Source organism: Sus scrofa, chromosome 4 (genome assembly GCF_054392235.1).
Source record: "Sus scrofa isolate SSC_HxYL_T2T_F1_AM1 chromosome 4, Sscrofa_HxYL_maternal_Yorkshire_Landrace_v2.0, whole genome shotgun sequence".
NCBI lineage: Eukaryota > Metazoa > Chordata > Mammalia > Artiodactyla > Suidae > Sus > Sus scrofa.
The window spans coordinates 5,179,458-5,202,342 of record NC_139386.1 but is presented as its reverse complement, the minus strand read 5'-3'; the positions used below and the strand labels follow the sequence as shown (position 1 = coordinate 5,202,342).

The window sequence follows — 22,885 nt, the reverse complement described above, 5'->3', positions numbered from 1 at the left end:
GCATGTGCATGTGGAAGTTCCTGGGCCAGGAATCAAACCTGGGCCACAGCAGTGACAAGGCCAGATCCTTAACCTGCTGCACTGTGAGTGAACTCCAAGGTGGAGCATTCTAATCAGAGGCTGTGTAGGTGACCCTCAAAGCCTATGGACAGACTGGTTCACTGATGAAACCTGGAGACTTAGGACTTCCCATCGTGGCTCAGTGGTTAGCGAATCCGACTAGGAACCATGAGGTTGAGGGTTCGATCCCTGGCCTTGCTCAGTGGGTAAAGGATCCGGCATTGCCATGATCTGTGGTGTAGGTCGAAGATGCGGCTCAGATCCTGCGTTGCTGTGGCTCTGGCGTAGACCGGTGGCTACAGCTCCGATTGGACCCCCAGCCTGGGAACCTCCATATGCCGTGAGAGCAGTCCTAGAAAAGCCAAAAAGGCAAAAAGAAAAAAAAAAAAAAAAAAAGAAACATGGAGTCTTAAATACTCAAAAGTCTGAGCCCCGGAACCAAATTCAGACCTCAGAAACAACACTATGGTAAATAGCATTGATTCCAGAGGCCAGATCTGTGCAAAAATGTTTTCTACATGGAAAGAGGCCGAGTCAAGAAAAGCACAAGGGCTAAAAACTTTAAAATAAGTATCAGAAGGTAGTGTGTGTATATAATTTATATACAGTATAACAGAAGCAGAAACACAATCTCAGTGACCTACAACAATGCATGTTTTCTTTCTAGTTTAGCAGGCACAGTCTGATCTCATCTGAGTCCCATGAACTTGTTTACAGGCTACAGGTAAGATTTGGTTTTAGGAGTTCCCATTACGGCTCAGCGGAAATGAATATGACTAGTATCCATGAGAAGGCAGGTTTGATCCCTGGCCTTGCTCAGTGGGTTAAGGATCTGGTGTTGCCATGAGTTATGGTGTAGGTTGCAGACGCAGCTTGGATCTGGTGTTGCTGTGGCTGTGGCTGTGGTGTGTGCTAGCAGCTATAGCTCCAATTCAACCTCTAGCCTGAGAACTTCCATATGCTGCAGGTATGGCCCCAAAAGATTAAAAAAAAAAAATCAACAACAAAAAAACCTATGCAGGCTTGTTGTGTGTCCCTGCCTCGGCCTCAGAAAACACAGTGCCAGTTGGACTGTGTTATCGGAACTCATGTTGATCATCCTGACCCTTATAGAAATGACCTTTCACTGCATACTTAGTAAAACAACTCGCTAAGCTGGGCGGTGCTCAGGTTCCCAGCTCAAGGGCCAGTGTGTCTAGTTTTAAGCAAATACTGTGTATGTCAGAGCATCCGTATGAGTTGCTTTGACCTGTCCAACTCTCTGAATGATAAAGGTGTCCATTTTCATCAACTGTAGTAGCTATGCATATGTGTATAATGAGCTATAGGCCTCATACATGCTGGGTCATTGAGATTTCAAATATTCTGTCCCCTCATTCTGTTGTATGCTCCTAGTTGGAGTTTGTAAATATGGCTACTCAACAAGTAAAGATAACTTATTTGAGCATAGTAATTTTTTCCCAACTCTGACTTTTTTATGCTGTCTACATTGATATCATAGAATAGTCATTGAAATATCACTTGACATCTGGCTTAATGTCACTGTTCTGTAATACATTACAGATAAGTCTTTGGCATTTGAGAAAGTTGCATGAACGTTTTGAGTATCTGTTTTCTCATTTGTAAATTGGGAAAAAAAATACTGACTCTGGTGCTCTATAGAAATATTGAAAAGAGGAAATTAGATAATAATTAGATAATGTGCGAAACACCGGTACTTGGTCCATTGGAAAGACTCAATAAAAGATTGATGGATCCGATTAAGATTTTGAAGGGTTTCTATGAACTTTCAAGCAATGTATATTGTGATGTATATTGTGAAGTAAAATGATTAAACTCTGTTAGGTATTGAGTGTTGTTGTTTTACATGTTTTAAAGGCCATTTTGTCAGGAGACCAAATCAGGTTATATCTCTTTCCTTGTCCTTTATTTTCTAGACCTGTTGTCCTTGAATATAGAAAAATCTTGATTGATTTATACCTATTGTTCCATTCATCAACAAATGACAATTCAAGCCAGCAAACAATAGGAAAAGAAAATATCAGAACAATTGAACAATAGACCCAATTTTAATTTCACTGCAAAATCTCCCAAAGGAAGGTAACAACAAAAATGCCACTTTTGGCATCAGTAATGTGCCTTTTTCTAATGCCTTCTATCATGATCCTCCCTGGTTCATTTTAATCCTGATGGAATTCTCTGTAATGGTCATTAAATTTCAAAGTATCACACAATTAAGGATTAGTTAACTATTAGACCATATAATGCTACTCTGATTTATGCAAGCTTCATTAAAATCTTTTCCAGCTAAGATCTGAGGGGGGTATGAAATGCATCAGAGTTAAGAATTCAAATCAGTTTAATGAGACTTTTTCTTTCTTGAATTCCAGCTACGTGCTGGTGTGGCGCTAGATGCTTCAGAGAATGCAGTGAACTATAAATGATGACGGAAAGAGGGAATTTGTTATGTAGAGGAGTATAAATCTCTGGCAAAATAGGAAAATGTATTTTTTGCCTTAGAACATTGGTAGGATATAAAGGTTTTTGAGTCAGACTGAACTGGGAAGTTATGTAGTCTTTCTGTTTGAACCGTATATTAGTTTTCTCTTGGTGGGTAGCAAATTACCACCAGCTTAGCAGCGTAAAGCTACATCCATTCACGAAATCTCAGCTCTGTAGGTGGAAAGTTGGCATTGGTTGAACTGGACTCTACCTGGAGTCCTGCAAAGCCAAAAACAGGATGTTGAATGGCTCATCTCTTTTCTGGAGGCTGTGGCGAGCACTCACCTCCAAGCCCATTCAGAGTGTCACCAGAATCCAGACGTGAAGTTTGCCTATCATTAGCTCTGAAACGTGGTTAATGAAAGAAATAACTCAGAAGATTCTTATGAAGGTTTACATAGGTAAATAAATATTACTAACATTTTGTATATTTACGGAAATTTAGCCAATATCAGCATTATTATTTTCAGTTATCGCCGTTACTTTATTATTATTATTAAATTCATATTTGAAAGCTTGGAGGAATCATAAATCATAAAGCTTCAGAGTATATTGCTGTGTTATGCTAGAGTTTGCCTTACTCCAGCAGAGGGTCATTACAAATGGAACCAAAGCTACACCAGCCTATATATATTGAGGATATACACATATACATATTTGTTATAAATTTATGTTCTCTTGTATTATATTCCAGTTTGTGCCCTATCTTTTCACTTTAAGTTTTCTGATGAACAGACTATTTCTTTTTTAATGTAAGTGAAACATAGATTAAAAATGAAATGAATGAAAATTTATATATCATGCGAGCAATAATCAAAAGAAAGCTAGGAGTTCCCATCGTGGCGCAGTGGTTAACAAATCCGACTAGGAACCATGAGGTTGCGGGTTCGGTCCCAGCCCTTGCTCAGTGGGTTAACGATCCGGCGTTGCCGTGAGCTGCGGTGTAGGTCACAGACGCGGCTCGGATCCCGCGTTGCTGTGGCTCTGGCGTAGGCCGTTGGCTACAGCTCCGATTCGACCCCTAGCCTGGGAACCTCCATATGCCACGGGAGCAGCCCAAGAAATAGCTAAAAAGACAAAAAAAAAAAAAAAAGAAAGAAAGAAAGAAAGAAAGCTAGACTCTTCAAGCAGTAATATTACCAGGACAAGCAAGGACGTTCACAATAATAATAGCATAATGATAAATGGGCAAATAAGCAAAGCAAAGAAAAAAAAATCCTAAAGGTATATGACCCTAAAAGCAGCGCTTCCTTAAACATGATGCATAGAACTGAGAGGAACAAAGGACAGGTACCCAAAATTACATGTGGGCACTGATAATGCTCACGTCTGCAACTGGCAGAGATGTTGGGGAGCTCCCTGGGGCACAGGGGGTTAAGGATCTAGTTGTCACTGCTGTGGCTCTGGCTGCTATGATGGCTCATGCGGCACAGGTTCGATCCCTGGTCCAGGAATTTTTCCATGTCGCCAAAAAAAAAAAAAAACAAAAAACAAAAAACATACCGAGAGCCATGGAACACATTGTGAACATTTAAAATACTTGAAATCAAAGTGTGTTCTTTGATCCTAATGGAATGAAACAACAGAAAAAGATCTGAAAAAATCCTAAGTTTGGAAATTAAACATTACACTTAAAAATAATGCGAGTCGAAGAAGTCACATTGGGAATTAGGAGCTATTTGTAATTGAACAAAGTGGAAAAAATTGAACAAAGTGAAAATATAAGAAAGCAAACTTTGTTGAAAATAGCTAAAGTAGTGCTTAGAAGGACATTTATAGCATTAAACGTTTCATTTAAAGTAAATTAATTTGGAGTTCCTGTCGTGGCTCAGTGGTGATGAACCCAACTAGTATCCATGAGGATTCAGGTTCGATCCCTGGCCTCGCTCAGTGGATTAAGGATCCGGTGTTGCTGTGAGCTGTGGCGTAGGTCACAGATGCAGCTTGGATCCGATGTTGCTGCGGCTGAGGTGTCGTCCAGCAGCAATAGCTCCAATTCCACCCCCAGCCTGGGAATTTCTAAAAAGGAAAATAAGTAAGCTCAAGGGGCAGTTCTCAAGGATCCATCATCAGGCCGTCCTGGGCCATCGCAGAACCTGGCCTGCTGTGTTCACAGCTCTGCCTGTCTGTCCAGGGGAGAGGAGTCTCATTCCAGCCTCCAGAAGTCCACTGAGGAAGTTGCGTATGAGACACACAGTGATGAGAAACGGATGCCCCTGACCCCCGCTGTCTGGAAGAGGAGTAGAGCTTGCTGGTCTGGGGGCATCCTGGCATGATGGATAGCTGCTGAGGGTCTGAAGATGGGAATGTCAGAGCTGACAGTGCCCGGCAGTGGATCAGGTGACACGGCCAATGTGCACTCTTGGCAAAGACGACTAACAAGCCAGAGGACGTGGGAAAGGACTTCTCACTCCCAGGCCGTCTCCCAGGCGTTTGCGTTCGTGAAAGAGTGACTCATGAGCTGAATAGGGGAGGACCATCAGACTCCTGGTACCCAAAGTGGATGCTTGGCAACTGAGCTGGAAGATGATGATGGGCTTGTGATCCGTGTCCTTGACCTGTGACCCTGGCACGTGCCATTCAGGCCCGAATGGTCTTCATTTACAGTCACTTCGATGACTGAACCGAGGACAGCCTCTGGTCTGAAACAACTTCAGAAACACTTGCACATGGGTGTCTGCTGTCTTGTGGTGTTTACCAGATGTTTGAGGAAGAACAGAAGGAGAGGACGGAGAGGCGATGAGCGAAAGGGCAGAGGGAGAGAAAAGGGGCAGATCGGGAGGGACAGCAAGAACGGCATCAGGGCAGTGGGTTTTACCCCGGCTCCGCGTTCCGGTGAGCTCTGCGCGCGTGTGTGGCTGAGCCGTGCACAAGTCACGTGGCTGTGGGAACACCCGCTCTTCCCCTCTTCTGTTTCTGCGTGTTCCTCGGCCAACCGCTGAGCCACATCCCTCATCTCTTCTTTACCCGGATTTCTGTTGCTTCCATCAGGGATCACTGAGGTTTAGCCTTCGTGTTCTGAGTCTTCAAGTTCCTACGGAAACTCACGATGGTGATTTACAAAGCTGTTACTCCAGAGCCATGTTTGCCGCAATAAAGAATTGTCTTGTAGGCGTGTTCATTCTTTGCAGAATATTTACTGCTTCCTAGGGCAGCGTTTCTCTGACAATCTCCCCACTAAATCAGGCGCCGCGGCCTGCCGGTTCTCCCTCTGAAACATCTCTCAGAGCTGTCCTCCCCGCTACAAGCCCTCTCCCAAGGGTGTGGTTTTGATGCCAGCCTTCTTTCAGTCCTGGGCAACGACTGAAGACTCTTAACCCTTCTTCATAATTCATCTTGCTCGTCTCCACACTGCTTCTAGAGTGATTATTTTATTCCTGAAATGACAATATCACCCTGCACAACGTCTTTGCTTAAAGTATTTCAGTGACTCCAACTGGCTTTTAGGACCCCTCCAAATACCTACCAATATTTGTAAATTCAAGATTAACAAAAAGGTCAGCCACAAACAGAGAGTAAAGAGCTATCTCTGTGCCAACGTTCTGCGTGGTTTATATACATCAGCTTACCTGGAAACATTAGGGGAAATTCCCGTTTCCCTGATGAGGAAACTGAGGCACTGACACTTCAAATAAGTCCCCATAGTTATAAAGCCAGTGAAGGGAGAGCTGCGGTCCAAGGCCAGGGAGTGTGATCGCAGGGTCTGTGTCCTCATCGGTATTATTGCATGTCTTCTGCTTGGTTGGGGTTTAATTTGCTCTTCTCTCTAAGTTTTTTAAGGTAGAAATTGAGATGATTGATGTTTGACCATTTTTTTTAAAGCACTGTGTGTGTGTGCGCACGTGTGTGTCTGTAGGCCTCCCCTATGGCACATGGATGCTCCCAGGTTAAGGGTCGAATCCGAGTTGTAGTTACCAGATCCAAGCCGTATCTGTGACCTACCCCACAGCTCACCGCAACACCGGCTCCTTAACCCAAGGGTCTGTCTCCGCTGAGTTACAACAGGCCCTTCCTTACTATCCATTTCAAAGCATTTTCTACTTTTTCACTATTGTAAGTCTCAAGTATTATGTGTTGTTTCTTTTCTTTGTGTCCAGCTCTTCCTTTCTAAAGTGATGTCTTGTTGTGTATGATTCTTTCATGAGTTCTGTCCCCTAATGTCTGAGGTTTTGGTACATTCTGACACATGTCTCTTCATGCCTCGTGTGCATTTCTGGACGACACGTAGCCAGTTTTGAAATAGTATGTGACCATTTTGATCTTCCTGACAGACTTGTCCGCAGAATGTTAGCCTCTGCTTGTTCTCCTGCATCTTCTAGTGACTTGGCCGGGATGTGATCTGCAGACTGGTCCACTGCTTATTTTGAAATATATGTAGTGTTTCTAAGGTTTAAAAGTTCAGAAAGTTACTCTCATTTCATGAGCCTCACTCTTCTGTAGTTTTCCTATAGTATTAAAAATATGAGGAGTGCCATTGAGTCTCAGCAGGTTAAGAACCTGACATTGTCTCTGTGAGGATGCAGATTCTACCCCTGGCCTTGCTCAGCGGGTTAAGGATCTGGCGTCGCTGCCAGCTACAGTGTAAGTCGCAGATGCGGCTCAGATCCAGTGTTGCCTTGGCTGTGGCTGTGGTGTGGGCCTGCCGCTGCAGCTCTGATTTGACCCCTAGCCCAGGAACTTCCACATACTGTAGGCACAGCCATTAAAAGAAAAAAGAAAATAAAAGAAAAATATGCAGGAGTTCCCGTCGTGGCGCAGTGGTTCACGAATCCGACTAGGAACCATGAGGTTGCAGGTTCGATCTCTGGCCTTGCTCAGTGGGTTAAGGATCCGGCGTTGCCGTGAGCTGTGGTGTAGGTCGCAGACACGGCTAGGATCCCGCGTTGCTGTGGCTCTGGCGTAGGCTGGCAGCTGCAGCTCCGATTCAACCCCTGGCCTGGGAACCTCCATATGCTGCGGGAGCAGCCCAAGAAATGGCAAAAAGACAAAAAAAAAAAAAAAAAAAAATGCAATTTGCTTTCTGATCCTCCAGAGAGGTCTTTGATTTTCTGAGTATTCACTGTAAAACCTTTTAGAAAAGCACTAAATTCCTTAACTTGAGATGTCTGGTTCTCTGTTATGGCCAGCGTTCTTTTCTTCCTACCACCTGCCCTTTGTTGCAAAAACTCATATATCCCAGCTCCACACTCACCTCATCGGAGCAGTTTTCTCAGGGCTACTTGAGATGCTGCCTCCGGGCTTATGTCCGCATTTTGCCCCAAATGAAACTTAACTCTCAGCGTTTGGGTTGTGCTTTTTTCCAAGTCAGCACTCCTTCCCCACCCCCACCCTTGCAGCCTCCCGTGGATGCGCTCGTCACTCAGGTGCCTGGACGGTTTACTTGGTCCTCAACTATGTGCTTATGCCTCTCACCCTACTTTTCCTAAGCCTTTGGATGCCTCCATTTGCCTGAAATGGTCCTCCTCTCCTCCCTCCCCCTCCTTCTCCCCCCTCCTTTCCCTCCTCCCCCCTCCTCCTCCCACTCCTCCTCCTCCTCCAGTGAGGATCTGGGATAAGCTGTAATGCCAGAAGCTCTCTGAATCCAGGAGGCTTTGAATCCCAGTGATTTTGGCACCAGGCTCGGTGGGTCCTTCCTCCTCAAGAGCCTCCCTCTCCTTTAAGTCTTGCTTTCATTCTTTGGATCAACACCCCCAAAGTCTCCTCACTCACCCCAGAAGTGATGATGTAATTTCTTTGCTCTGGCTTAGACTTGGTTCTCTTCCTTATCACTGTGTTTTTATCTCTTTGGCTCCAACCCTTTAGGCAAGGACTCCAAAGAAGGGTTTGTTCTTCTTCCTGGTTTTGCGTCTCTTTGTTACACCAGGACACAGTCTTCAAAACCCTCGTTCTCTAACACTTCTAAAACAATCTGCAGACTAACCAAGCCTCACTCCAGCCCTGGGAGGTGAGGTCAGTGAGATTGTTTCTGCTTTGTACATGAGCGCAGTGGACTGAGAGTTTAAAGGAAGTGCTTGAGCTTGTAAAATGAAGCAGAGACCAGGTGTGCCATTCACAGGAGGACCATTCCTGACTCATCACTACTCTGTTCTTGAAAGCAACTGGGGGAAAGAGGAGGGTGGAGGTGGGTCAGGGGGGTCAGAGGACAATTTCATGGTCTTGGATGTAATTATATGCTTATGTATCTCTTACCCATCGGGTGACCTTTGAGGACAGGGATGGAGATGCACTCATGTTATAATCATCATAGCATGTGATGCATCGTATGTGTTTGGTAATAATATATGTGTCTGAAACATAGATGATGCTAGAAATACAGATTTCTTTCTCTTCCCAAACTCTACTTCACTGGACCGTAGTAAGTAGCACTAGATACATTTAATTTACATTTTATAGGTGGGCTCTGGAGTCAGCCTAACTCCATATCTTGGATTTGCCCTTTGCAAACATTAGGACAGCTGTGTGTAGCAGCAGTTTATTGATACCTAGTATGAGACTCTGTGACATAGCTGTTCATTAGACTCTCGCTGACCATTAGGATAATTCACTTGGCAGTAGTTTTCACTAATAGCCACTTGAGAAAAATATAAGAGAAAAAAAGTGCTCACTGTTTGACAGGGAGGTGGTCAGAATTTTTGCATCTTATCCATACTTATCAAAATCTCAAGTTAGAGTAAACTCTTTTCATTCATAGATACACAAGTTGTCATATTGATCTGAAGATAACTTTGATTACATCAGAGGACAATTCTACCTATTCTTTTATTCTAAAATTTCTTTATTTTGAAATCTTCAGAATTAAAAATGTTACATCAATAAACCATAAATCAAAAAGATACTTTCCCCCAGTGTTCATTGCAGCACTACTTACTGTAGCCAAGATATAGAAGCAGCCTAAATGTCCATCAACAGAGGAATGGATGAAGAAGATGTGGTACATATATACAGTGGAATATTACTCAGCCCTAACAATGAAATAACGCCATTCATTGCAACATGGATGGACCTAGAAATGATCATACTACGTGAAGTTAAGTCAGACAGTGAAAGACAAACATCGTATGATATCAGTTATATATGGAATCTAAAAAGGGATGCAAATGAATTTATTTGAAGAACAGAAACAAACTCACAGGCTTTGAAAACAAACTTATGGTTACCAAAGGGGACAGGTTGGTGAGGGGGCGGGGGAATGGACTGGGGATTTGGGATTGATGTATGCACACTGTGGTATATGGAATGATTGGCCAACAGAGACCTGCTATATAGCACAGGGACCTCTACCCAGTATTCTGTGATCATCTATATGGGAGGAGAATCTGAAAAAGAATGTGTGTATATGTATAATTAAATTACTGTTGTACAGCAGAAATTATCACAACATTGTAAATGACTACACTTGCGTAAAACTTTAAAAAGTGATAAAAAAATTCTCAAACCATGAGATGTTGCATATACTATCTTATTTTTAATTTATTTTTAACATTTCTATGGCACAGTTTCTCCTAGAGATCCATAGGATATTCTCCTGACAGGTTTTAAAGAGCCTAAGACCTCAGTTCAGGTGTGTTTTGAGACACCTGTAGCACTGCTTTCCAAGCAGTAGAGTGCAGATAACCTCACCCTATTGCATCACCAGAATTACAAATCACTGGGGCTTCACTGGCAAAAGAAAAAAAAATTAAGTGAAAAGTATAAAACAAAGTCTATTTCTAGAACCTCTATTATAGGCTGTCACTTTGATAATTCCGATTCAGACTTCTGATGCATTGGAGAGACTATACAAGAGGGCAGAAAAAACAGAATTTTAAACAAAACATCAATAGTGTATTTCCCAGGAGTAGATTATGTAGGCAGTATGCAAATTACTTCTTGGATTTCTTGCTGAAACAGGAACACAGAACAGTGAAGGCTATGTGACCATGGAACAATCTCTCAATTCCCTCATCCTTAAATAAGAAAGAGGAGAATGAGGAAGCTGAACACTTTGCAAAGAGAACACTGAGGCGTTTCCCCTCTGGTGCAGCAGCTTAAGGATCCAGTGTTGTCTCAGAGCGGCTCAGGCTCAATCCCTAGCCCCGTGGGGTGGACTAAAGATCCAGATCTGGCATTGCCACAGCTATGGTGTAGGTCACAGCTGCAGCTTGGATTCATCCCTGTCCCGGAAACTTCCATGTGTCACACGTGTGGCCCAAAAAAAGAAAAAAGAGAGAGAGAGAGAAAACACTGAAACCTTTGCTAAAAGGGTCATTTATGTGGGTGTTTTCTATTAGAATTACAAGGCTCTTACATCCTAAATCTGAGTGTCATGAGAAGATTCTGCATTGGATGGAGGGAAGTTCACCTCTTAGAATGTTTCGCCCCATTCTTGGTTTTGAGATAGGAAGGCTCTCATAAGGTTTTTTAGGGTTGCCTATACTTTGGGGGTACACTGACACCAGGAAGAGCCTTGCTTTGGCTATGTTTCCTTGACTGTGATATTATAATCTAAAGAGTCAGGCTTCCCCTGGGCAATTAAATGTTTAGGAAAAAATGCTTTTTTTCTTATTCCATCTATTTATAATTTAAAGGCTCTGATTTTTTTTTCCTCTCTGCTGCTATTATGAACTTGTACCTAGCTCCATTGTGGCAAGTGCATTTTAATTACATTTTCTGCTTGATTAATTTCCAATTCCCTGTCTTTTATTCTGGTTACCCCTGGACTTAGAAGAGGGACTGAGTCACTGAAGAATCTCAAATGTTGAGTAAATTGGTGGGACAATAAAAAGGGAAAGATTTCTTTAAACATCTAAAATCACAGTATTCACCAATCATTGCTTCAACAAGTTGGCTTAACTAGACCCTCAAATACATTGAGTAAATGTTTTGTCTGAGGAGATGTACCCAGGGCTGCAGAATGTTCATTGATTGTGACTTTGATTTTTGCTCTTTAGTGCAAGAGAGGCCATGTTCTTCCCAGTGAAGTTAGATTAAATGTCAAGGTTTCCTTCTGTATGCCTCTGGTCCACTCTGGTTGAATTTTGTTTTGGAGTTTGGGGACGGGCCTACACCACAAACCACATTCTCTACTAGGCTCCACTGCTAACAGGCTGAATAAGAATAGCTTCTGATATTGAGATCCTACAGTTTAGCATGGGAAATGGCTTCTCATCCGGAGTCTCGCCATGGAGGCTGTATAATTATTGCCAAATGGAATGTCAAGATGGGACTCATTCATTACATGGAGCGTGGATGGCAGCTGTCAGTAATGGAAACCAAGACAAAAAAATTAAAAAATGCAACAAAAACAACCAAGAACATAATTAAGCTAAGCCTAGCAACTAGGAAAGAAGCAGGGGATTTTTCGATGAGAGACAAGAACATGATCAAAGGGAAGGATGTGCTGGTTGCAACCTAAATGATTTATTGGGAAGAGATTTTTGTGTGTGTGTTGGTTGGTTTTGATTTTTATCACAACAAAAAATCCAGAGTTTGAGCACTTCCTATTTGGATTAAAATCAAGAAGTCTTGGCTTTTGACCTTGAGTCCTTCCTCCCTCATTTACTGGGCGCTGCAGTGATTCCAAGCCTCATGTCACTGCTCAAATACGTCTAAGTGCCCAGGGAGTAAAGTCACTACCTTCATTCCCTTTAAAGATGAAGGAGGACGTTGATGGAGGTCGTTCGTGTCTACTGGTTGGACATGTGCACACGCCCACTTTAAAATCAAATACAGGAAGTGGAGATGGAGCTGTTGTTATTGACTTAAAGATTCTGCAGGCCTGGGTACATCTCCTCTAAAGAACATGGTACCCTGCACAAGAAGAAGTCTCTGTCAGCCCAGAAGGAGCAGGCGTGAGGATGAAGGGTGACTGGCTACTTGGGAGCCTGCGAGAACGGATGGCTGAAGGGTAAGGACCAAAAGCAATGATAAGGATATTTAAGGGACTCTGAGCAACCCAATGTGGATGGACAAGGGCGTCTGGTCCGAGGGCCACATGTAAAGAATTACCACTCTGGGTTAAATAATGTAGGTCTCCAAATTACTTTCTCATCCACTGCTAAGAAAAGTATGGCAGCGGTAAGAATCTCCTTTCAGTGTGAGACTGATGACTGTATATGTTCTGTATATGTTCTCACAAGTGTTAAAAGATAGGTATTGTATTCAGTTATCACAGATAAAGAAAATGAGACTCAGACACAAACGTCCCTCAGGTAATAAGTGGGAGAACGGAGATTTAGTAATTTTTATTTTTAGATTTTTTTGTTATAACTAATTTACAGTGTTCTGTCAATTTCTGCTGTACGGCAAAGTGACCCAGTCATTATCCTCCATCATGTTCCATCACAAGGAACTAGATATAGTTCCCTGTGCTGTACAGCAGGATCTCACTGCTTATCCATTCCAAAGGCAATACTTTGCATCTACCAACCCCAAACTCCCGGTCCATCCCACCCCCTCCCCTCCCCCTTGGCAACCACAGGTCTGTTCTCCATGTCCATAAGTCTGTTTCTTTTCTGTAGATGGGTTCATTTGTGCCGTATGTTAGATTCCAGATATAAGCGATATCATATGGTATTTGTCTTTCTCTTTCTGACTTACTTCACTTAGTAAGAGAGTCTCTAGTTCCATCCATGTTGCTGCAAATGGCATAATTTTGTTCTTTTTTATGGCTGAGTGATGTACCACATCTTCTTAATCCATTCATCTGTCATTGGACGTTTAGGTTGTTTCCATGTCTTGGCTGTCATGAATAGTGCTGCAGTGGACATAGGGGTACATGTATCTTTTTTAATGAAATCGTTCTGGCTCCAAAGCCCATGTGGGTTCTAGTTCTGTGTAAGCCTAGTTACCTGCACACACTCCATGAGAGTTTTATCAAAATTAGAAATAAGATATTACATGAATGTAAGATGTTGCACTTTTGTCTTTTTCTTTTCTTTTTTTTTCTTTTTTTAGGGCCACACCCATGGCATATGGAAGTTCCTGAGCTAGGGGGTGAATTGAAGCTAGAGCTGGCAGTCAACATACACCACAGCTCACAACAACGCCAGATCCTTAACCCACTGAGCAAGGCCATGGATTGAACCTGCATCCTTATAGATACTAGTTGGGTTTGTTACCACTGAGCCAGGAAGGGAACCCCAGATACTGCATTTTCACATCTCTTCCTGCCTCCATATTGGCGGTGAAATAGAGCTATGAAGCACTCCAAGGGGGTTAACTTGGGGGATAAGGGGTAGAGTCTTGGTGACAAATGCTCTTTGTACCTCCCAGGGGTCTCCTTCCTGTTCATGGTGGTGGTGAAATTTCAATTCGCCTCTGTCTGTCTGAAGACCATCAGAGTATAAGAACCTAGAAGGAATTAGGAAGGTCATATTCCTCAAAGGTGGCCATCCGAGGTACTTGCATTCCTGGCATTTGGGGTCCTCCTTGGAGCCTCCATGCACTACATGGCCCCTCTGCGTCCTTCAGTAGCTGTGCCATATCCCACGGCACTGGAAGTCCGAGGAGCCATGGGATGTATGGCCATACACACCGAGGACTCACTTCTTCCTTTGAATCTTCAACAGCTACCTGTCTGCTTCTAGGCCTGGGTGAGTCACCTTTTAGAAAGGTTTTCTTCAAAAGACAGATGACCCCGTAGATATATGTATTTTTTAGCTTGAAGGGTAGCGAAGTGTGTTTGCTTTCAAATGCTCAAGTGCTATGGGTGGAGCCTGTGTGGGGTAGACAGGATAGCTTGTCAGTAAGCGTGCTTATAAGACTCCTCCTCAGATAGGATGGTGTCAGGCATCAAAGAGAAGTTCTGGGCTGAGACCTCTAGTGGCACTCTGGTCCTGGCCTTATGGCAATGTCAGGGGTGGGCCTGAGGCTGTGGTCATCAAAGTGATGGTGATTGGAGGCCAGTACGTTAAAGAAAATCATGGACTTGGAGAATAGACTTGTGGTTGCCAAGAGGGAGGGGCAGGGAGTGGGGTGGATGGGGAACTTGGGGTTAATAGATACAAACTATTGCCTTTGGAATGGATGAGCCATGAGATCCTGCTGTGTAGCACAGGAAACTAAGTCTAGTCACTTATGATGGAGCATGAGAATGTGCGAAAATAGAATGTGTACATGTACGTGTAACTGGGTCACCATGCTGTACAGTAGAAAAAAATAATAATTTTTTTAAAAAAGTTAGCACTTACCTGTCACTCCCTGTGGGCAATGCTCTGATCTGATCCCATTACATATCCCAACCCACTTAATCCTTCGATCACCTCAGTCATAGAGGTTGTGATGTAGATGAAACCCCTGGAGTTGTACAAGTGACAGCAGACCTGACAGTCCTGGAATTTTATGAAACACCTGATTTTAAAAATGGAGACACTGGGGCTTACAGAAGCAGCTCACCCAGGCAGATTTGTTCCCAGGCCATCTGCCTACAAGTTTGTTTTAACCATATCACCATCCTCCCAGGCTCGGAAGAGCTGTGGGCTTTTCTAACCATTGCCTTCTGTGTCATATTTTCAGGACCCTTGACTTTAAGTGTCAAGACCTAGAATTGGGAGATCCCACCATGGCACAGTGGGTTAAAAATCTGACTGCAGCGTCTCAGGCCACTGAGGAGACACGGGTTCGATCCCCGGCCTAGCACAGACCAGAATCCGGCATTGACACAGCAGCTGCGTAGGTCATAGCTGTGGCTCAGAGCTAATCCCTGGTCTGAAACTTATATATGCTGTGGTTGCGGCCATTAAGTAAGTAAGCAAATAAATAAATAAATACCCTAGAAATTGGAAAGGCAAAGGGACTCTCATAAAACGCCTGTGTCACCCTTTGCTTCAAAACCCTCAGGGGTTTCCTATGGCTCTCAGAGACGGAGAATCCCCACTGTTTAAAGTGACTCCCGAGACGTTTTCATATTGGGTAACCTGTTTCACACTTGGCAATCCAGCCACTCCTTGTCAGTCTGCTCTTTTACTTCCTCCTACGTAGCTTCTTTCCTTGGACGTTTGCACACAGGGCTCCTTTTGGTCATATCTTCACATTCTGCTACATCCTGTCTCTTCCCCCAGTTAGATCCCATTTATTCTTCAATTTTCAACTTCATGTCATTGCCTCCAAGGAAACTACATCCACCATCGCCCTCCCTGGCTTGTCCTAAATATTTGTTCGCACCCAGCAAGTTCCATTTTGTAGCACTTACCAAACTGTGTTGGCATTGTCCGTTTACTGTCTGTGTCCCCCGTGGAACTGGAAGCATCTTCAGAGGAGGGATTCTGCACGGTCTTCCACGGAGTCCTCCAGAGCCCAGCACAGAGCCTGTAAGCAATTCAGAGTTGAAACCCTCATTATTTTGCATAAGTTAAAAGATCTCAACAGCTTCCAAATCATTAACTGTAATTTTAGTAATAATTAGCATCATGTTTTCTTCTTTCTATTTCTCTTGCCAATTTGCAATGGTAGGAATGATGACGAAGCTTAAAAGAAGAAAAATTAGTAGGAAAATGAACTGGGTGCTTCTCTACATTTAGGTGATATGAAGTATAGAATTTTAAAATTCAGGTTTCAGAGGTGGCTCCTAACTCAGTGGGTTAAGGATCCAACGTTATCACCACTGTAGCTCTGGTTACAGATACAGGACGGGTTCTATCCCTAGCCTGGGAGCTTCCACATGCCGTGGGCATGGCCAACAACAATAAAAATTTTAAAAAAAATACAAATTCGGTATTCGTTACGACAAATTTCAACTTCTCCAGAGATTTTTTTTGAAACCTTATTTTTATCACCATATTTTTTCTGCCTTTTTCTCCCCTTTTCTATTTCAATTTTAACAGACTTGTTAAGCTCCCATTCAATTTTAAGTATAGGTACAAGAAATTCAACGTATTTTTCAAAAACAAATGTAAAGAAAATTAAGTGTATCTCACTGACTTTTAGCATAAAACTGCATCTCCTTTCCCCAAAACAAACAAACAAAAACAAACAAAATAAAACCACATACATAGACATAACATACACACACAGTCCCAATTAGACTGAATGGATCAGGATAAAGCCTAGAGTGGATGTTTTAAGAAAAGCTCTCTAAATAACAACAATTTCATTTCCAGTCTGTCACGAGTTTGCAGTGATGTTATGTGCAATCCTAAAGAAGGTAGATGGAAACAGTGCCAACAACTTAAAATGTTTCCAAATATTTACATTCGCTTAGAGCTTCCCAAAGAAATCACTGATCTAAGGATTAGGAAATGAATGAGCACTTTTAATAACAATGCAATATTCATACAAAGACAAACAATTTGGGAGACAGCTGCCTCCATTCTGAAAAGCATATGGCGTGTACACATTTGGCTTCAAAAGATAAAAGAAAATTTGAGGGGGGAAATACAGCCCAAGAAAGAAAAGCAGCAAAATGTGTGGGGGTTGGTGGGTAGAGTAGAAAGAGGAAAATCAATGACCAATTCTATCCTAGTAATACCACAAAATACTGAGACCAAACCTTAGTTTGGGCTATCCTGCTCTCGCTTTCCTATGAAATTCGTACGTAACATTTTAGAGCTCTAAAAATTACTCTCAGGAATGTAATAAATAGGCTGCACTGCTGTTATCTCTGTTTCCTAAGTGCAGCATGTTATGAGGAATTATTAGGGAGAATAATAAACCTAGAGAAACCTGGTGGGAATAGAAAAGCGCAGTACCACAGCGATGGGATCCCAAACCCCTTTCTAGGATGACTATGCAGGATGACTATTCGACTGTCTATAACGCGGGGTGGCCTGGCTGCAAGAGGTGTATGATCCTGTTCAGAGTCACTTATTCATTAAACAGTGTTGAGTGAGTCTCTTCTGCTGGAACACACAGCATTCTAGACACTGATACGCAGTCTAGATGCCAGAGGCACGGAAAAGACACTAATCATCAATCGATTGATCAATCAATCAGTGATTTAAGGTGGAAATTAACATTTATAATAAAAGTATAATAAGGTCATCTGATAGTTACTGGTTGTGTAGTGAGAGGATGGATTAATAAGAGAAATCTCAGTGAAGAAGTAACATTTGAACAATACAGGCAGGATGACAAGGGTATAGCGATGTTCCAGTGTCCAGGAAGAATATTGTAAAAAAGACGGGGCATCATGGGAAACAACTGTGAAATCAGAAAGCGCATAGAGTGTTCAATAAAGAGAAAAGGAAGAAAAATAAATACTTTACGATTCCAGCTAAGTGAAGTATCTAAAATAGCCCAACTTACCATCAGGGACCTGCTGTATAGCCCAGAGAACTCTACTCAATATTCTGTAATTACCGGTATAGGAAAAGAATCTGAAAAAGAATGAATATATGTAGGTATAACTGAATCACTTCGCTGTACACCTGAAACTAACACAACACTGAAAAGCAACTATATCCCAATTTTAAAAAGTGAAAAAAAAAGAAATATTTCTAAGAAAGAATAAAATCAGTGTTTATACATATCCCCAAGTAAATAAGCGTTATTCTCACTTGCCAGAAAAATTTATTGGAAAAATAAACTATAAAGAAACAAACAAAAAAATTTATGAGCCTACAGTCTAGTTATGCAATCTCTCTTCTCCATCAATTTAGTTACTTCTCCATGTAGTTCCAAAAGAACTCTTATATTCATAAAACTTGTCCAGTCTTCTTTTCTCTAAAACATTTAACACTAAAATATATAAATATATATACATATATCTTTTTTTATAATTTTCTTATTTTCCCACTGTACAACAAGGGGGTCAGGTTATCCTTACATGTATACATTACAATTACATTTTTCCCCCCACCCTTTGTTCATATATCTCTCCCCCCCCGCATGTCTACTGGTATTTAGTAAGTTGCCTTGAAAAGATAAGTATTCAATAAATTCAAGTTGATTTAATGTTTAAAAATTAGTCCAACCCTTGGAAGCAGAGACTAGAATAGTGGTTTCCAGGGACTGAGAGGAGTGAGGGCTGATGAGTAGAAAGTTTCTGTTAAGCAAAATGAGTAAGTTCTAAGATCTACTGTACAACATACATGTAGCTATCAATAGGGTATCATGCACTTTAATCTAGATTGATTGGACAGCGCTCTTGTTAAGCATTCTTACCAAAACACACGCACACACACACAAGAACACAAGGAAATTTTTTAAATGCAATGGATGGATATGTTTGCTATCTTGGTTGTGGTGATTGTATCACAAATGTATACATCTATCCAAACTTATCAAGACATAAATATTAAATATATGCAATTATTAGTATATTGATTATATTTTATTGAAGCTGAAAGAGAGAGGGAAGGAACGGAAGGAAGGGAGAAAGGAGGCTAATCCTGAATATTGAATTAGGAAGAACAAGGTAGAAAGATACAAAGGCCAGATGCAAAGGACCACGCCATGTGGACTCTTGGAAGCCCGTATAGATTTACTCTTCTGTTAGGAGAAGCTACTGAACAGTTTTATACTGACGAGCGAGCGTTACTCTGCCTTAGGTTTTTAACACACCACTCTGGCCGCTGCGTGGGAAATCAATACCAGGAAGGCAAGATCCAAAGCCCGCAGGCAGGCAGGGAGTGGTTTCAGTGGCCAGAGGCAAGATGACGAAAGAGGTCACAGGGGAAGAGGTGGAAATAAAGCCTCATCACATACGGAAAATTTTGTAAACACGGAGCAGTCGAAAATCGTTCAGAGATCGAAACTGGACACAGGTCACCACAGGATTTTTGGCCTGAGGTGCGGAAGACGGGGAAATAGGCCAGTTTGAGGTAAAGAACAGAAAGAGTTCCCTTTAGTCCACATTTGGTTGGACCCTCGACGGGACAGCCAGTAAAACCTGGAGTGATCAACAGTACGTGGTATTTAAAGACGGTGCCTTGGTGTTTGGGCTGCCGTCATGAAGACGTCAAAGACCAGGTGGCTGGAATGATAGAAGTTTATGTCTCACCATTCTGGAAGCAGGAAATCTGAGATTCTGTGTCTGGTGAACCCCTTCTGGCTCATAGATGGCTATCTTCTCCCTGTGTTCTCAGCTGGTGGAGGGGCAAGGGAGCTCTGCCATCTCTTTCCAAGGGCACTCATCCCATTCTCTGGGGCCCCATCTTCATGACCCAGTCACCTCCCAAAGGCCCCATCTTTACATTCCATCACCTGAGGGTTAGATTTCAACCTATGACTTTTGAGAGGACACAGAGATTCAGTCTACAGCAGACATGCCCTGGACAGAGACCCTAGAAAAAGGAAATAGAGAGAGCTTCGGGGACTGCGGACTTAGACGTGAGACACACTGGCCTTTAGAAGTGGGGAAGGGAGGAAACAACATACAAAGGGAATGGAGAAAATTTAACCATTCTAGGACTGTCAGGAGGTCACTTTTCTCTAAACTCAGGCCCACGTGCCAAAAGCATCTATTCAAATGGCCACCATTCTACCCGAACAGTGATAAGCACTGACAATGCTAAAATAAAATAAATTCCATTTTTATCCCAATGAGCTCCATAATTGGTGGGAAAAGTTATTTCCAAATCAGTATGCTAAGGAGTTCCCGTTGTGGTTCAGCAGGTTTCAGCTTATGAACCTGACTAGTATCCATGAGGATGCAGGTTTGATCCCTGGCCTCGCTCAGTGGGTTAAGGATCCGGTGTTGCCGTGAGCTGTGGTGTAGGTCGAAGACAAGGCTCAGATCCAGCCTCGCTGTGGTGCAGGGCGGCAGCTGCAGCTCTGATTCGACCCCTGGCCCAGGAACTTCCATATGCGGTGTGAGTGGCACCAAAAAGGACAAAAAGAGAAAAAGAAGAAAATCAGTATGCTAAGTACAACATAAAAGGCAAGAGTGAGGAACTGTGATCACAGAAGTGACACTGGCTCTTTGTCAGTGAGAGAGAGGAAGTCAAGGGCGTTACGGGAAAGGAGCTCCGAGTGGGAGGTGTTCAGAAACCTGGCGTTTAGCTCAAGGGAGATGTCCTCGGTGCCCTGATGATAACTCAAGGTGTCCAAGTGGGGATTCACACGTTGAAGCACCCTCTCAACTAGAGAGTCCTTGGCCCATCTGGGTGCTGTCTGCACCCTAGCATGTGAGGAGACAGACGTTCCTCATGGTGTGCAAACGTATTCGCTTATGCAAGGATGTGTGTGTGTTTCTCCGAATGAAAAGGATAAAACCCGAGCATCTGTGGTCTGAGGTCATTCAGGATGATATTATGTCCTAGTTAAAAGGTTGCCTTCTGGGGATCAGCCTGAATAGCTCATCTCTCTGCCTGCCTCCCAGTCTCAGTGCACATCATCTCCCTGGATGGCCCAGGGGTGAGGGAGTAATGGTGTCAGCTCTGCCCTTGAGTTATGGTACCCGAGCACATCTGCTGAAATCCAGCATCTACTATATTTACAGAGCCAGCATCCCCCACCCCCAATAGAGAACAGCGAAGGCATTTAATTCCATAAGAAGTAATTAGCTACCACAAATTATAGTACAAGGATGTTGTATATGGGAATAGTAATTAGTAGTTTAAGATGATAATTCTAAATATGGTATGCAGAATGAATCTGAGACAAGAGAGAAAAGAGATGGATTGATTTGTTGTTTCAGATCAAAGTGATGAGGTGGTGATATAAAACCTCTGGGTTGCCATGGGAATCAAGGAAATTAAATGAACATAAAAGTGCAGAAGTCGTATTTGTTAAATGCACAAAACTATGCATGAAGCATTCAGCTCTCCATGAGAGCGCGTTGAGGCTGGAATTTCAGATGACTGAAATTGTGACTGAGAGAGGGTAAGTGAGTTATTCAAAGTCACACAGCGAGGAGTTGGCAGAGCTCATCTCTTTACCCGATGATGTCTGAATGATGGTGAGCCTGTGCTTGTTTTGCTGTGCAATACTGCCTCCCAGTGGTCTCTCTTTCCATCCATACACCATATTGGTTATAGCTTCTGATTCTGTGATCATTTATTCTGATTCTCCTTTGGGATTGCCTTAATTCAGGTCTGAATCAACTCTCACCTGGTGAAGAAGGCTCGCCATTCCATTTCCTAAAACCTGAGTACCCAAAACCCAAGTTCAAATCCCCAAGCATGCAGGAGAAGATAGTATTTTCTTTAATATTTTGAACCTCGTTTGTGCCTTCTATAGCATTCCATGTGGCCCTCACACAAGGGAGACCTGATTATTTAAGAGGCTATTTTGCATAATAACTGACTTAGGAATCTGGTAGTAGTTTTGCGTATTTGAGCCAAGAATGCTGCTGTCCTGATGAATGTTTATTCTCCACAAACATTGGCAGTAACAGGAAAATCAGAAAGTGCCTGAAGTCTTGCCAGACACTCAGCTCGTTCACTTACTATGAATAACAGAGGAAAACTAGTTTGAACTCTTCTTCAATTAGCTAAATCACATCATACTTAGAGTTTTCTGGTCTCTATATATGTTATTTTTGCAATTTGTTGAAAGGTGCCTGTAACTGGACTTATGGGAGCTTGGGCCTATTTGCCTCTCCAGAAAGCAGAGTGCTGGGGCTGAGGTCAGGCTGTTTCAGAGCCATGGAGCTCTGACTGGTGTCAGTGCAAATAATGTCTCTGATGCTAAGCAAATGAATGGAATGAGTCATGTGGCTGACTCAGAGTTCCTTAAGTAACCAGGACATCCTCCAGTTTCCTGGAGCATTTTTCTAAGGTCCTTCCAAGCCTCCCAGTCTGTCACCATCACACTTTATTTTCTAAGTGCCAGTATGGATGCCACTGTCATTAAAACCATTATGATTTTAATAATGATGATAATTCCAGAAAGTGACAGCTTCGTGGCATCAGGAGAAGATGGACTATGGCTAATTTATGTATCTTGGTGTCCCGTCAAAAGGCAAGCCTGCCCAGTCCATTCTGCCCCAGCGTGTTCCTGGCATCTGGTTCTTCAACTTGACTGATGTCATGAGGAGGCAGAAGGTAGAACCCCAGACTCACTTACTCTTTCTCCTCCCTCTCACCTCCATCCACCAGGTATGACTTTCCATCATTTCTCACTAGGCAGTATCTCCTCGACAATCCACTTCTCCATTTTCCCCGAAACTAACTTGGTAAGCAGTCAGCAAACCCCACTAGAAGAAGCACTGTTCTCTCAGCAGCCCCGTGTTTTTTAAGTCATCTTCCAAAGTCACACTACTTGCAAAACAAACAGTCAACAGGCAACAGTGACACAACTTTAAAGACTCGCACAAATAGCAAAAGCCTAAGTGTGTACAGGAGGAATAGGCTTGCTTCAAAATGGGATATAACAGAGGGACAAAATAAAAAATGCAGAAACACCTCAAAGTGTGTGTGTGTGTCTGTGCGTGTGTGTCTGTGTGTGTGTGTGTGTGTGTTTA

General features: G+C 42.7%; 1 protein-coding gene across 1 annotated transcript in view; it reads left to right on the top strand.

Moving 5' to 3' along the window:
* LOC146403653 (uncharacterized) overlaps positions 1 to 22,885 on the top strand; it is a 648,222-nt gene that overhangs the window by 474,541 nt on the left and 150,796 nt on the right. The gene's annotated exons all lie outside the window — the stretch shown is intronic.